This window comes from Staurois parvus, unplaced genomic scaffold (genome assembly GCF_062004578.1).
Source record: "Staurois parvus isolate SC_StPar_1 unplaced genomic scaffold, SC_StPar_1.0 ptg000166l, whole genome shotgun sequence".
In the NCBI taxonomy this organism is placed as follows: domain Eukaryota; kingdom Metazoa; phylum Chordata; class Amphibia; order Anura; family Ranidae; genus Staurois; species Staurois parvus.
The window spans coordinates 6193044-6209566 of record NW_028317962.1 but is presented as its reverse complement, the minus strand read 5'-3'; the positions used below and the strand labels follow the sequence as shown (position 1 = coordinate 6209566).

At 41.8% G+C, this 16523-nt stretch overlaps 1 protein-coding gene across 2 annotated transcripts in view; it reads right to left on the bottom strand.

The window, feature by feature from the left end:
• KIAA0040 (KIAA0040 ortholog) overlaps window positions 1–16523 on the bottom strand; it is a 74149-nt gene that overhangs the window by 14126 nt on the left and 43500 nt on the right. For both annotated transcript variants that reach the window (XM_089676336.1, XM_089676335.1), the window contains exon 2: window positions 8737–8861. The gene's annotated coding sequence lies outside the window, so the exon portion shown is untranslated. The remainder of the gene's footprint in view (window positions 1–8736; window positions 8862–16523) is intronic.

Genomic DNA, 16523 nt, shown 5'->3' with positions numbered 1-16523 from the left:
TTTAATTCCCAGACAGCTTTTATAAGTTCACCACTTTGAACAGATGTAAAGAAGAGAAGACAGCAAAAAGACATGTACAACTTATGTAGGAGGATTTGTTTCCTCTCTATCACCTGAGGCCAGTCACTTCACTGAGTATTTGTAAGGCTTTAAAACCACTTTAAATAAAAACATAAACCGATACACACTAACACATACAAACCAGCAGCCAACAAGAAGGAACAAATAATAAATCCTTTCAAACAATCTTATAAAAATGTAATATTATTTTCAATGGAGGACATACCATAGGATGAAATGCATTGGGCGGATCAAGTGGACTGTTGAAAATCCATGCTGTAAGTCGAGCTGCTTTTATTTGTTTGTTGTTCTTATACATTTTTACTACTAGTACTACACTTTTTGGAGCATTCTTTTATTCTTTTTGTGGATCAGGAGATCATTCATTATTCTTGTGGACTGGGGAACAATAAAAGCTTGCAGCATTGGAGTTATTCCAGACTGGAAAAAGGAAATGTACAAATCTCTAGGTTTGCAAGGTCCTATAATCTGATGAGTGCCACCCAGTGGTGGCAGTTGGTCTGGAACATACGCTTAAAGTGTTACTAAACCCACAACAGTAAAATCAGTCTGTATCAGTATGTAGTAAAGCATGCTTGTTATACTCACTGTGGAACCTAAGGGGTTAATCCTTTGCATTGTGTAAAAAGGCTGCTTGATCCTGTCTTCTCTGATCCTCCCCTTCTTCTATTGCTCCCAATCCATCTGCTGATAGTACAGAGCTCTAGGAGTCACTATGCACATGCTCTGTTTTGTGTGTATTGCTAGAGAGTTTTTTTGTCTTTGGGAGGGTGTGATCAGCACAGGGCCAGTCAGCACTGTCCAGACAGAGGGTCAGGGGTTATGTAGACTCATAGGACAGTCAGAGCAGAATGAAAACTTCTCCTACTAGCTTTAACCAGTGCTCAGCTGGACACTGATAGAATTTACAAGACTACTATATACTGCTGATGAGAAAAGGTATTTGGCAGTTTATATTTACTAAAATAATTGCATTTCCATGTTCTGTGTACTGTGGGAGAGCAGATATAGTGAATGCAGGGTCCTGGGTTTAGTAAACTTTAAGGGTTTACTAATAGTTTGAAGGCAAACTTAAGGCTTAGGATTATTATAAAGTATATTGCCTTATAATATGGGGCAGTCTTTTGACATTTAAATGGTTTTCCATGGTGCCGTAATCTTATGACACCAATGTATTTAGCTGTTTACATTTGTTTAGCTTTTTTTCTACTTTTGATATAGAGTGGGGAAGGTCTGGAAATTCTGTTTGGTTTTATTACTGTCTCTGTCACCATGAGATAGATTTTCTCTGATTTCCCGTCCCAGTGATATAGGAAATTAGGGAAAATCTCTCCAATGGAGTTGCAGGATATGTTACCAGCACATGTTCACCAAAAGGCGAGGTACAGAGGGAAAAGGCCTTTTATCTCTGGTTGAAAGGTGCTAATGGAGGAACACACTGTGGCTAGTGCCTGGGGTCATAAACGAGTCCACAGCTCCCTTTTTGCCAACTTATCCAATCCTGCCCATCTACTGTATATATTTTTAAATGAAAAGTTTTGCTTCCAATCATAGACTCTGCCTCTTGCATCAGAGAACCAACAGTTCAGTGTACAATATGGACATCAAATTGCTATAGATATTTGAGTAGTGAATCTTATTTGCCTAAAGTAATAAAATCATTACAATAAACTTGTCTTGAATGGCATGCAGCACTAATAAGCTGAAAGTTTTGAAGTCGTTTCACTTTAGGCAGTGGATAACAGGGTTTATTAATGAAACGTTGCGGCATTCGATGAATTTTGCAGAATGCCAATACTCAACACTAGCTGGTCAGAAATAATTGCCACGTCTGTGTATTTTAATTGCTGTTCGATTGAAATAGTTATTTTATGGGATCAATGTAAAACAAGTCAAACTAGAGGTCTTGTTATTAATCTAGAGATCTGCGGATAAAGATAGACTGCAATTAGAGCCCAGAAAAGGTGCACACAGCACAAAGTGCACACTGCAAACGTCTTGTATAAATTCCATTTTAATTTAAAGGAGCCATAAATTAGCAGGGCAAGTTAGATGATATCAAACATAGAGAATTGTACTGTTTTCAGCTTTTTTTATCTACAAATGTGAACTGTCCTTGTCTTCAATAAAAGGGGTATTTGGCCTGATTCATTAACAAGCTGAATGAGTTTGCATTTCGTAAGCTGGGTACAAATGGCTCATTTTGTTTAGTTTAGCCAGCAGACTGAACAAAAAAAAGAGATTACCCCCGCTGGGACATTGGATTCTGCATGCGGGGACTCTTCGCTGTTGGAAAACACTGATCAGCGCTGCAGCCGATTGGCTGAAGGCTACTGATCAAAGAAAGTTTGTCAGTTGGTCCATTTGACAGAAGCCCATCTGTCGAACAGGGAGGGTTAGACACAGATTTAGCCTGGGTTCACATATGTGCGGTGCAGTATATCACATGGGATTCACACTGGAACCGCACTGCATTCCTGTGCAAATCACATGAGATTTGTGTGCAGTGCGATTGGAGCCATACATTTTATATGGCTCTATTCGAACTGCACCCGCACCAAAAATGTGCAAGACCCTTTTTTGGGTCCGCACTAGAATCAGATCTCATAGGTATTCACACCTATGCGATCCGATTCTGCACATCTCACCACATTTTGCAGACCGCTTTTGGGGTATTGTTAACTTAACATACACACCCGCAGCATGAATGGGGTGCGATTCTGATGAGATACGGAATTCGCACTGAAAACGCTGCGAATTCCGCACCGCATCAGTGTGAACCAGGGCTGAAAGTTGGCTGGTCTTGGAACTGATCTCTTTGTCTATGTAGTCTGCTTTTTCATGCTGTCTCATGAACATGAGATCATCACCTGAATCAGGCGAAAAATTTGTAAATTGGACCCCTGTCAACAAATGTGTTAGGTGTGAGCTACCTCAATTGTTTTTTTTCTGGTTTGTTTAGTTTGGGAGGTTTCTTTTCACTTCCTGTCGTATCCTGAGACACAACAGGAAAGGAGAAGTAATCTCTCTAAAATGAGGGGAATCCTTTTAAAGACAGTTGTCACCAGGCCAGAATAGATTTTCTACACCTGTTCTGGTGCCAACCAATAACATTTTGGATTTCCAATCAGTTTCTGTCAGGTTTCACTTGAACTTTTTTTGGCTAAAATAATTTTCCTTTTTTAGAAATTATATTGTAATCCCTCATGCCCGCAAAGAAGGTGAAATCAAAAGTTAGGCTGACAGTGGAAATCCCTGCACTGACTGACAGCGAAGGAGAATGCGAAAAGCAGTATAAATCAAGGATAGAAAAACCATCTACAGTCTCTCACACTATCCTGCTTTATGCAGTGAAGAAGTGTAGGAACTATAATAAGTATTCAGAGTTCAGGCATGTTTTAGGTCATGGGGAAACTTGACATATTCCTGCTTAAAAAAAAAAAAAAAAAAAAAAAAAGATAGCGCTCTAATTATAAACTATTATAATTGTTTGAAATATTTTTTGGATGGTTGTGCTCCTTTAGTTTCTACCACAACATCAATTCTTTACGGCTTGCTCACACCGGCTCTGTTGGGCAGCATTGGTCAGCATTGCCCAACGCAGTCCTAAAGCAAAGAAAATTTGCCTTATGTCTCCTAGATTGTAAACTCCAAGGAGCAGGGCCCTCTTTTCCCTCTTGTATTGAACTGTATTGTTGCTGTATTGTCTCCCGTTATATTGTAAAGTGCTGAGCAAACTGTTGGCGCTATATAAATCCTGTATTATAATAATAATGTCCTATTGCTTCAGTTCACACCAATGGGCCGTGCTGGTGTGTGCTGAAAAAAATAGGGCTATATTAATAAAAGTGAACCACAGCTTGCGTGCACAATGCAAACAGCATATACTTGTGTGCCAAGAGCGTGAATGAGCTCTTATTTCCAGTAGAAATCTAGCCACAACCACAAGTCACTTCGCAACAGAGAATAGACTTGTAGGCAGTTGGTATCTTATGGGACCATATCAGTATAGACAAAGCAAATGGGGTATCTTCTCTGTGCCTGTTGCAGACTTTATCAATGTCAACTGAAGGAATGGGGGACCATAGATGCTACCTTGACCAGGGTCCCATACTGCTGTTAGGTTTTTCATTGCTGTCCATGTCCCTACTTGGGTTTTTTCTCTCACTTATGGTCAAACTGACTAAGTGAAAAAGAGAAGAGAGGAAAATGTTAAGTTTGTCACATACCATAAACTAGGAAAATATTTTACTGGGATCACCTGGTGTCAACTGTCAAGGGTATGATTTTCCCCAACTTTGCAGAAATATTCACTCAATTCTTGTCATCACTTTTGGACAGTAAGTGAAGGAAAATCTCTTTAAACGAGAAACTAAATTCCAGTGGGGGTTTAGATGATAAGTGGGCTGATCTTTGAACCGAGTAGCTGGAACAGTGGAATATAGAAGTAATTCTAGAGTTTCAAAATCGAAAAAGCCACTCCAAAGTGTTAGAATCCACCAATGAGAATTTATTCCAAATGCATAATGGGTGCTACGACCAACATGTTTCAGGGACCACACACCATCCCCTTCATCAGGGCTTAAAATATACAGTATCCACTGGCATGGACTCCAAACAGTTATTTAAACTCTGTATTGTGAGCACTTGACAATGTTCAGCAGCCAGTGGAAACCAACAACCAGGGTTGGGCTTGATGTTTGAATTGAACATAAGTTCGGCTTGAACATCAGCCAGTCATGTGTTCGGCGAACATGTGCACGGTAAGGGAGTTCGGTGGGCTGTTCGTCTGCTGCACCCTACAATGCACTGCACCCTGACAGTGCATTGCGATTGGCCAAAGCAATACACCTGACCACAGTTCAGATGCAATGCTTTGGCCAATCACAGTGCATGATGATGCCACAATGAGTCGGGGGTGACCCTGCCCCTTGTGACGTCATAGCGGTAATTAAAAACTGTCAGGCCGGTGCAGCTGTCAGATGGCAGGAGCCAGTGTCAATAGCGGAGCACTTTTTTTTCGGGTTGGTGGTGGCAGCGGGCATCGAGATTGAGGTTAGATCTACTTCGGGGGACATTTTTGAAATATTTGTTTTTAATAAAGAACTTTTAATAAAAGACTTTCTTCTGTAATTTTTTAACACTACTTTTTTTTTTTTAGCATGAGTAGCGGTACCATGTACCCCATACTCATGCACAAAGGGGGGGGGGGCGGGATCTAGGGGCCCCCTTGTTATAAGGGGCTTCCAGATTCTGATAGCACCCCACCCACAGATGCCCACAACCACTGGCCATGGTTGTGGGAAAGAGGTCCTTGTCCCCATCAACATGGGGACAAGGTGCTTTGAGGGGGAAGAACCCCCCCATGTTGAGGGCATGTGGACTGGTATGGTTCAGGGGGGGGCTCTCGCTCATTCCCCCCCATTTCCTGACCTGCAGGGCTGCCTGCTCAGATAAGGGTCTGGTATGGATTTTGGGGGGACCACACGCCATATTTTAAAAAATGTTGGCGTGTAGGGTTCCCCTCAAGATCCATACTAGACATAAGGGCTTGGTATGGATGGGGGGCACCGCCGTTTTTTAAAAAAAATTTTAATTGCTGGGCAATGCCGGGCAAGATACTTTTTACATTCTGCTGTCAGCGGGGACCCTGCTGACAGCTGAAACATTGAAGAATGTTTTCACTACTAAAATACTGCATTGTTATTATTATTATTATTATACAGGATTTATATAGCGCCAACAGTTTGCTCAGCGCTTAACAATATAAATGGAGACAAAACAGCAACGATACAGTGCAATACAATAGGGTTAGGAGGGCCCTGCTCCTTGGAGCTTACAATCTGACTAATATAACTCATGCGGTATTTTAGTAGCTGTGTGGTATCTTACTGCATACTCAGATGCGTTAAAATACCGCTTAGTGAATCGTCCCTGTTTGAAGTTCGCGGTCGAACATTCATTGAACGTCTGACCGTGAACCGAACAGGAAGGTGTTCGGCCTATCCCTACCAACATCCAAGCAATTAAATTTGACGGAGGCCTCAACTATTTTTCACTGTATAAAAAAATGGCTGGCCTACTTTAAATTTTTTAAAGTATAAACAAAATAAAAGAGAGTCATAAGATCCTTATCGGATCAGAGCCATACAAAATAAAGAATAGCCTGATTGTCGTGTTCCTTTTCTGGGAAATGCTCATTACTACGCTGGTGAAGCTTTATGAATCTAAACATTTAGACATTTCTGTTTCCCTTCACGGTATTATTAAGTACATACTGTAGTTGAATGGGAAGCAAGTGAATGAGCGTCTCTGAAACTTGACAGCTGTGAAGGAGTTTAGAGAGTTTCCCAACTTATGACGACTGCTCTCAGCCAACACGGGGGAGCGAAGGCTGAGGAAACCAACTCTAAACAAGATTAAACAAAAAAAAAAAAAAGAAACTATGTCACAGTTAACAGCTCACAGAGAACATTGTGTAGCCAGCAGTGCAGTCAACTGGTAAATAGCAGGAGGCTGATTCACAGCCCCAGCCCTGCCCTGGAATGTGGTTCTTACATCTGCCTTTAGTACTGAGACCTAGCCACATTGGTATTTACTATCACAGGGGAAAACCAACAGTGTGACTGTGTATATCTCACATCTCTACCGTAACGGGTCTGAGTCACTGGAGAGCAACCTGCTAAAGTTTAGCATTAACACCTAGCATTTTTTGAAGAGTATTCAGTCTGCACAGAACACTACAACAGGCAAGGCAATGTACATTTATTTAAATGAAAGTTGCAAATTATTGTCTTCACTGTTGCAGCCTTTGGGTTCCTATGTGAACTTGCGCAGCGTGTGTAAAGCACTACATACTAGTCCACTTGACATCCCATCTTGGGACTACATGTCCCATAATTACAAGGGCCAGGAAGCAGGCATGCATGCCCCTGAAGTCTTCCCTTGATGCCTCTCATAGGATTCTCTCTTTCCAAGGGGCACACTTGTAAAGATGGCTTCATAGGACCCTCTAGTGTCACACGGTCACCCAAAAACTAGAAACCTTAAGCAGCAACTCATGGACTGTGAGAAGTCCGGACGTCCGATGTATGTGTCTTGACAACGTTGTCATATTTTAATATGGTGGTAGGTGAAGGTTCTGTTATACTCGATATACGTTTTTGATATATTTTGTATTGTTTGATTTGCAAAATAAAAAACTATTTTATAATGACTTGAATTGTGAGTTAAGCTCCATACAGTCCAAAAAAGGTAACCTTTTTTATGGCTTTTATCATAAATTATTTTGTATAGGCAGAGATCAATGGACCGACTCAACTAAGAAGAAACGCAAGGTTTTGAAAAAGACAAAGCAACATACTAGGCATGTACTAAGGTAAGTTGATGGAAATGCTTTTAATATTGTAGGGTTTAATGACACTTTATGGGCCTGGCACTTACTCTCTGTATCCTTCAGTAGGGGTGTATATTGCAGCTGTATAGTACACGAGGTTTTGGACACCTGAAAATCATACCTACATTATATGGCCAAAGGTTCATGTATACCCCTCCAAATCATTGTGTTCAGCAAATGTTAATGCGACAACATACAAAAACATTTTAGACTTTTGTATTCTTTCAATCTTGTGCCAACTATTCAGGAAAGGTCCTTTTCTGTTTCAGCATGACTGTGTCCCTGTGTGCAAATTCATGTCCATAAAAACATGGTTTGGTGTGGAGGAACTCAACTGACCTACACAAAGCCTGGATCTTAACCCTACTGAACACCTTTAGGATGAACTGGAATGCCAATTGCAAGCCAGGTCTTCTCATCCAACATTAGTACCTGATCTTAAAAATGCTATACTGAATGGGCACACATTTCCAAAGACACACTCCAAAATCTTGTGGAAAGCCTTCCCAGGAGAGTGGAGGCTGTTAAAGTCACACAGGGAAGGGAAAACTCCATATTAATGTCCATGGTGTTCAAATGGGATGTCCAATAAGCTCATCTATGTGTAAAATTCATGTACTGTATGTTCCAATTTATGAGGCTTACCCTCAATTATTTTTCTGTCTGACACATGGTCAGGAAATGAGAGGAAATATCTGAGGCCCTGGTCACATTACACAATCTAGAATTGCAGGCAGACTCACCAGTTCTGCCCATGATTCCAAATCACAGCAAAATACAAGACACAAGTTTGGATGCCATTATTCTTAATGGCACCACAAACACAGTGCAATTTTGTTCTGATTTGTGTGTGACAGAATTGCACAGTGATAGCGGCAAAATCCCGCTAAGCTTGTTGCTTAAAGAAGAGGAGGAGTTTTTTGGCAACAAATGTGCATAGGGCAGCCCATTGAAGTGAATGGGCTGCCCTATGCACGGCATGTGGAATCGTGTTAAAATTTCATACCAAAAATCGTGAGCAGGAGCGCTCATTTCCACTATGCAATTTGTGAACAGGGCATTGCATTGGCATTCTAAATGAATGGAATCACAATTCAATGCAAATAGGGCTTTCAGTTCATGTGTGTTGCAGTAACATGAGACAAAATCTGAATTTTACCGCTTGTTACTGCAACACATTACAGAACAAATAGAAAGTAAACCAGCAACGTGTGTTATCTTCAAAAAAATGTTATTAAATTGTAATATCATATACTCACAGTGGTACTTTCACAAATCAGCATATCACATAAAATTCATCCAAGGTACTCTACCAGCCGGATATAGAGATTGTCTACCATTCATTCCATTAGGCAGCATATAGTCACTGCTGGGTATGTGCGTCCTAGAACCAGGATGTCAAAAAGGAAAAAAAAAAGTTACTTTTTACTCCTTCCAATGCTTTCTTGAACAAAGAGCACAAATACCAACTGAACATATTATACATATTATACCCCCCCCCATGCACACACACCTTTCAAGCATGTAATGGCATTTACCATTATAGGAATTATAACAGCAAAAAAAGGCGATAAAACCATATTATGAAGAAGCACAGCAATCTTCTTTTTTCCTATAGTCAGGAAAACACCAGCGAGGTTTATTATAATACCTACGTAGCTACCGGTAATACCCTGTAGATACCAATTTAACTGAAAAATGGAATATGCATGAACACCCTTCCTATTGTCAAGAAACTGTTACTGTAAAGTTATAATTATCGCAGACTATTGCTAAAGAGCAACTGTCAGCTTTGTCTTAAAAAAAAACTACCGTATTTCACATACTGCCTTGAGCATAAAAGAAGAAGCCATGGAATATATTTGTTTGTAGAAAGTGGAAGGCAAAAGTGAACTCACATACTGTCTGGGTTAGCTTGCTGTCTAAGCAATACCCTATTGTTTAGACAGCAAGCTAACCCAGACACCCCAAAATAATGACACCTTCTTTGTACAAACTCTGTCCCTTGTGTCTAGAATTCACTATTGGAGGCCGCATGGGGTCTGCTTTATAAGAAGAACTAATGTTCAATGGCACAGACCACCAATAGAGAAAGAAAAGATGTTTTCATGTTTTGTGACCTCTAAAGAGCCTTGTGACTCCTCTTACCCCACAACTCATCCTTCTATAGTTTTCAGGATGAATTTAGTTAAAAATGCCCAGAAGTGGCACACAACTGAGACAATTGGTTTAGGAAAACATGGTATTATTGATTTGAATATACTAGTGCTATAGAATACAAAGGCCCGCTGGCTAGTTTGTGAATCTGGCCACTCCAGAGGGCCCCTTCTAACCACATTGAAGTAGCAGTTTAGCTACGCCGTTCAGAGGCAGCTAAATGCCGCCTCTGGATGCAGCAACACTGTGTGCTACAGCTGCATGCAAGCTGGCCAATTGGCTGTGAAACATCGACCCTGGGCACATGCTGGGGTCGATCAGAGGCACACAGGGTGGATAACACACCCATCTTACTAGTTTTGAAATGGCTTTTATCTGGGTCGATCAGAGGCTTTATTCTCAAGTAACTGAACAGCAGTGTCGCTGGTGAATAATTTGTATAAAAGTAGAAATCCAGCAGCCGCTACTGACAGCTACAACTGTTTGCACCCAGTGTGCGCAGGCAGAGCTTACAACCTTCAGCTAGTGTCTTCTGATTCTTGTCTGCAGCCTCCCCTGGCAGATAAACTGCTGTGTGAATGTCGCCGGATATATGTGGTCCATGTTTATTTCACTTTTCTCTGTAGTAAATCAGGTCCTACAGCTCCACTGAGACCCCAGGGAGGTTTGTTGGCACACAGATTCCAATGCAGCGATACAGGGTTTTTTTTTTTTTTTGAAGCTGCAAAGAAAGTACCAGGCTGAGAATAGCAAAAACACTCCATAAAAGGGAAATAAGTACATTTCAGGATCCATACACGGCACCTCGGGATTCACATAACTCTTTTTTCCCCAAAGGCAAAGTTACACTCTAAAGCAATATTCAGAGATGTATTATGTATGTTCTGACTTCAGTATCACTTCAGCAGTCGTCTACACCGGGGCCGCTCGGTTGTTGAGATGGAATATTGCGCTTTTTGCTAAATGCTTAATACAAAATAAAAAATATACTTTGCTACCCTTATGTTTGGGTCACACTAGCCTGTGCTCTGAAAATTGATTGGTGGATGGCTTCTCAGAGTGCGGCTAAGTAGCTATTGTCGGTGGTCAAGAGGAGATCCTGCCACCTCCTGAGTGCTTTTTTTTTTTTGGTAAATGGCAATTTACAATGGGACTAACGCACCTCTACCACAATCCTAGCTTTGGCTCCCAATTGTGGCTCAGTCCCCTTTGACTTCAATGGCGCGTTACATTTGCCACAGCCATGACACAGAGCATTGTGGCTTCAGCATTAGAACAGCCCTCCTGGCTGTATTCTAGGCTCTCATTGGGCAGTCGGGGAAAAAAGCCGCAGCTCAACAGCCTGTTTTTTCTGCCCCCTGGCTGCCCATGTATGGGCCGGTTGACACCATGCCTTTACATGAGTCACACAAAAATGCGCTGTGCGTTCCTGTGCGATTCACATGTGGTTCTGTGCAGTGCAATTTCAGCCTGTTCATTTTGAAAGGGCTAAAGTTGCACCTCACTACACCAAACGTAGCATGTATGGTAACCGGATCGCATGGTACAAAAGTACCATGCAATCCGGTGTGGGCAAATGCACTGCGCCTGCATATGGGGTGTTGTTAACTTTCTATTGATACCCGCTGCAGATTGCAAATGGAGTGTGTTTTGCATGCATGTACGGACATGGTCTGAACCAGAGGCCTTATGACTAAGGTAAAGACCAATTCCAGCCAACATTTTGTTAGGTTTGGATAATGTGGGGAAGGGTTAGAATTTCTCTGATATTTGAAATGCTATTTCTATACTACATTGTAGTCTGTAGTGTCTTGTAGCCTGGAAGACAGAATTTTTACTCAAGTAGCACTCTCTATAATAACCACTTCAGTACTGGGCACTTCCAGTTTTCAGCGCTGTTGCACTTTGAATGACAATTGCATGGTTATGCGACACTGTACCCATATGAAATTGTTATAATTTTTTTATTTTGGTGGTATTTGATCGCCCTTTTTTTTTCTTGCTAAACAAATGAAAAAACACTGAAAATGTTGAAGAAAAAGTTTTTCTTCATTTCTGGTATAATATTTCGCAAATAAGTAATTTTTCTCCTTCACTGATGTGAGCTGATGGGGCTGCACTGATGAGCACTGATAAGTGGCACTGATAGACTGCACTGATGGGCACTGATGAGGTGGCATTGATGAGGAGGTACTAATGAGTTTGCACGCTAGGCAGCACTGATGAGGCTGCACTGATAGGCGTCAATGATGGGCACTGATAGGATTATGCTGTGCTGATAATCAGGGCACTGATGATCAGTGCCCTGATTATCAGTGTAAACCTTCCCTGTCACAATCGCCGGTTACCAACTCTTCTCTTCTCACACTGTGACAGCACGTGAGGAAAGGACTGCCGATAACTGGAAAGTCTAATTACAATGTGATCAGCTGTGATTGGACACAGCTGATCACATAGTAAAGGACCTATGATTTGCCCTTTACAGCAATCTGTGATCAGCTGTGTCCAAAGGACACAGCATTTACAGAGCACAGTGAATGCACACCCCATGGGGCGCACGGAAGGCATGATTCTGGGAGGGCTTCTATAGATATCCTACCAGAACCATGCCTCCCGTATGCCCCCTGGGGTGTGTATCCGCTGTGCTCTGTAAATGCTGAAAGGCTGCGCTTTTGGCTCAAGAACCGCTTTAAGGGGTTGTAAACCCTTACATTTACCCATTGATTGGCCTCAGGTGATACACAGAGATGAAACAAATCCTCCTACATAAGTTGTACCTGTTTATCTACAGCCATCTTTCCCTACGTCCATTCAAAGTGCAGAATTTACACAGGATTTCTCAACTCTGAAAAGCAGGGGGCGGAGAGTTGAAGTTACAGTCAGTGAGGAGAGCTCTGAGAGCTGATTGGAGGAAGGGCCCCCCCCCCCCCTTCACACTGCACACAGAAACAGAGCTGAGGCTGTCAGTCACAGGCTGTGCCCACCCCTATCACCATTTTACTCTTGGTTTCAGGAAAGCTGTGGCTCAGGAAGTGGCTCATGCAGATAACAGAGGAGCAAGGCAGAGTACAGGAATGTCCTCTGGATAGAGAAAAGTACACACTATAGAGGAGTATGTTTTGTTCATATTTCATTCCTGAGGTTTACAACCACTTTAACAAGTTCAGGCATCCACAAAACACATTCAGCCTTTCCAGTGTACTATACCAGGGACAGGAACTGGAAATAAATTGTACAGAGTATAGAAAGTATTCTACGTGTAACAACTGTAAACAGTGACATCTACAGGTCAGAGGTATGTACACCACACAGTCAGTGCAACACTGAGGGTACCAACACTGCTCCTCTACAGATATAGTACAATGGGTGAGTGTTGTCACCCTAAGACAGGAAGTGAATTACTGGCAGGATCTCCAGCTGAAAAAAAAAGGGGAAAAAATAAAACTACCACTACCACCATTACCAACAGCCACCACATCTAGGGAAAGGTATGCTGCAATATATTCCACTTAAGGCCTCATGCACAATGGACATTTTTTGACGCAGCTCTTAGGGTGTCTTCTGTTTTCTTTTTCTGCTTCTAAACAGCCCTGCATGTTAGCCTGTGTGTTCCTGCATTTACAAGCATTTTTCCTACCAAAACACTGGAGGAAACCAGGAGGAAAGGTATCTAGAAAAGATAACAAAAACATTCAGTGTGCATGAGGCCTAAAGGCCAACTCTGGGCAAAAAAAAAGGTTTCCCTTGCAATGGGACTGTGCCCAGACTCCAAGGGTTAAGTGCTTGTTTTGGTCAGGGGAGAAGAGAAAGCCTTATCAGCCTTATCAGAAAGCTCTACATACCTGCATCTAGAAAGCTCTATAGACCTGCTTCTAGCTGTGAGTCCACCGCTGGATTGTAGGGGAGCGCCATTAGCCAGTGGAGTGTGTACCTGATCCTCCACTCCACTGGCTAATGGCGCTCCCCCACAATACAGCGGTGGACTGTTCCTGGTGTCCTCACACCTTGAAGCAGGTCTATGGAGTTTTCTCTGGGCTTGATGACATCAGGAACAGTCCAACTCTCACGGCTGCTAGAGCACAGGGGTGCAGGTGGTGCAGGCACCGGTCCTGTGTGGGGAGGATCAGGTAAGTGTATCTCCCTTAATTTCTGCAATAGACAAAAATGAGCAATTAACCCTTGCAGTATGTGCACAGCCCGACTGCAAGGGAAGACTATTTTTTTGCCTGGAGTTCAGCTGTAAACTGGCATGAATGTATTCTTTTCACAAAATCTTATCTGTCTTTACACTCTGCATAAGCTAAAGAGCTCATTCACATCAGTCGGCACATATTATGCACCCTACAACGCATGCACACTGGTATAGAGTGTGAAGGGCGTGCAGTGGGTTGTTACACATCAAACTGCCTACTTTTTTTTTAACTTTATTGAAATGTCAAAAAATGACATTTCCTTCAACTCTATGCAATATTACGCACTGCATTGACATGCAAAATCATGCGTTTCGCTGCATGTTTATGCACAAACCACAGTGCATGTCAGCGCTGCATGAGGCTCCATGCACACTGGGCATTTTAATTGCGCTGGTAATGTTAGCTGTGTAAAGTGACTTTTCAGTGTTTTTTAGCTTTTTTCATTAGCTTTAGCCGCATTTTTTTCGCATTTGCATTCTTTAGCGTTTTTTTAACCAAAAAAAATATTTTTTGGGTAAAAAAAAGTCCGGTTTGCCACGATTTACTATTTATATAATTTATTATTATTATTATTATTATTATACAGTATTTATAAAGCGCCAATAGTTCGCTCAGCGCTGTACATTACAGAGGGGGACAGAACATGTGACATAACAATACCAATACAATGCAAAACATGAGGGGATCGAGGGCCCTGCTCTTTTGAGCTTACAATCTAGGAGGGAGGGGATGGTGGCACAGGAGGAGATAGCTGTGGGGGATGGAGTGGTAGGAAGAGTGGAGGAGGACGGCAAGTTAGCAGGGGTGGGGTAGGCTTCCCTGAAGAGATGGGTTTTCAGGGTGCGCCTAAAGGAGAGGAGAGTAGGTGATAATCTGATGGGTTGGGGCAGGGAGTTCCAGAGGATGGGTGACACCCTGGAGAAGTCCTGGAGGCGGGCATGGGAGGAGGAGACCAGGGAACGAGAGAGAAGGAGGTCTTGTGAGGAGTGGAATGTGCGTGCTGATCCACGTAGGTCTGCCTGTCACTGATTTTTTACTGCATTTTGCCACGTTTTTCAGCTTTGGAGCGTTTTTACAACTAAAAAACTCCTCTAGAAACCCATTAGTCCTGGGTTTTTTTTCCATCCAAAAATGCCCCTGCCAAAAAACGTTGATTACAGTCTATGTGTGCATGGACACATAGGATAACATGCTGGGGAGTTTACTGACTGCAAAAAAAAACGTCAAAAGCCAAAAACAGCCGCTGTAAAAACGTTCAGTGTGCATGAGGACTTATGGTGTGAACAGGGCACAAAAAAATGTGTTCTTTATGTATCCTTGAGTCTTCATTGACCTACGCAGATAAATGCAGTTCAACAGGCATGGTGTGAACGAGTTCTAAAACAAATTACTGAGATAAATTTTCCATCTTGTTTTTCTCCTTGGAATGTCAGTCTGAAGTGGAAGAGATTCTGGTCCAGCTGCAAGGCCATCCTAATTGTACTGCAGCTGCATAGGAGGTCCAGGAGTGTCCAGACATAATGACATGAGATAGGTTGTGAAATGAAATGAAATTATATTGTGCAGGATCAAAGCAAAGTTTATATTATTGGCAGCATCAGCTATTGCTAAAAAAGAAGTGGCTGAAGAAAGCGGCTCATGTTGTTTGTTTGGGTGTGCATTGGTTTAGTCTTTCTTTGTTCAACCTAATCTTAGTTATTGTGGATTTCAAGGTAGCGCTGCGATAATGGTATCAGGAAGGACACATTTAACTGACTCCAATAACAGATGTTTGCTCTAACCCGGAGCCCGTGTCACTTTGGTTCACTGTTCTGTTAAAGGTTTTTGGCCAATGGTATTTTATTTTTTTATATTTATTTGTAAACTGGTGTTTCACGTCAGTTTTTTAAATTGGTTGTATAAAATCTTCATTATACAGATGAATATATAATACAGAATGAATGAGTCTGAAACTGGTGCACACAGAATCTGGTGCAGCTCTGCATAGTAACCAATCAGCTTCCTGGTTTAATTGTCAAAGCTTAACTACTTGCCCTCTAGAAGATTTACCCCCCTTCCTGACCGGGCCTTTTTTCGATATGGAGCTGCGTTACTTTAACTGACAATTGTGCGGTCATGCAACACTGCAACAAAATGAAATTTAAGTGCTCTTTTCCCAGAAATAGAGCTTTCTTTTGGTGGTATTTGATCGCCTCGTGCACTATAAAAAAAAAAAAGACCGACAATTTTGAGAAAAAAAATATATTTTTGACTTTTTGCTATTAAACATGTCCAGTAAAAAAATAAAATTTAGTCATAAATTTAGGCCAAAATGTATTCTGCTACATGTCTTTGCTACAAAAAAAATCCCAATATGTGTAAATTAATTGGTTTATGTGAAAATTATAGCGTTTACAAATGGCGGTATAGATACCGGAATTTGGTTTATTCTTATATACTAGTAATGGTGGCAATCAGCAACTTATAGTGGGACTGCGGGACTGCAGTGGGCATTCTGACATTGGGTGGAACTGAGTAACTGTCACTGACATCCCCAGTGACACCAATACAGTGATCAGTGCTAATAAAAAGCACTGATACTGATAATGGCACTGGACATGAAGGGGTTACCATCTGGGGTGATCAAAGGGTTAACTGTGTGCTGTTTTGCAGTGTGCTGTGTGTGTGCTTTACTGTGTCAGCACACTGCTTTGTAT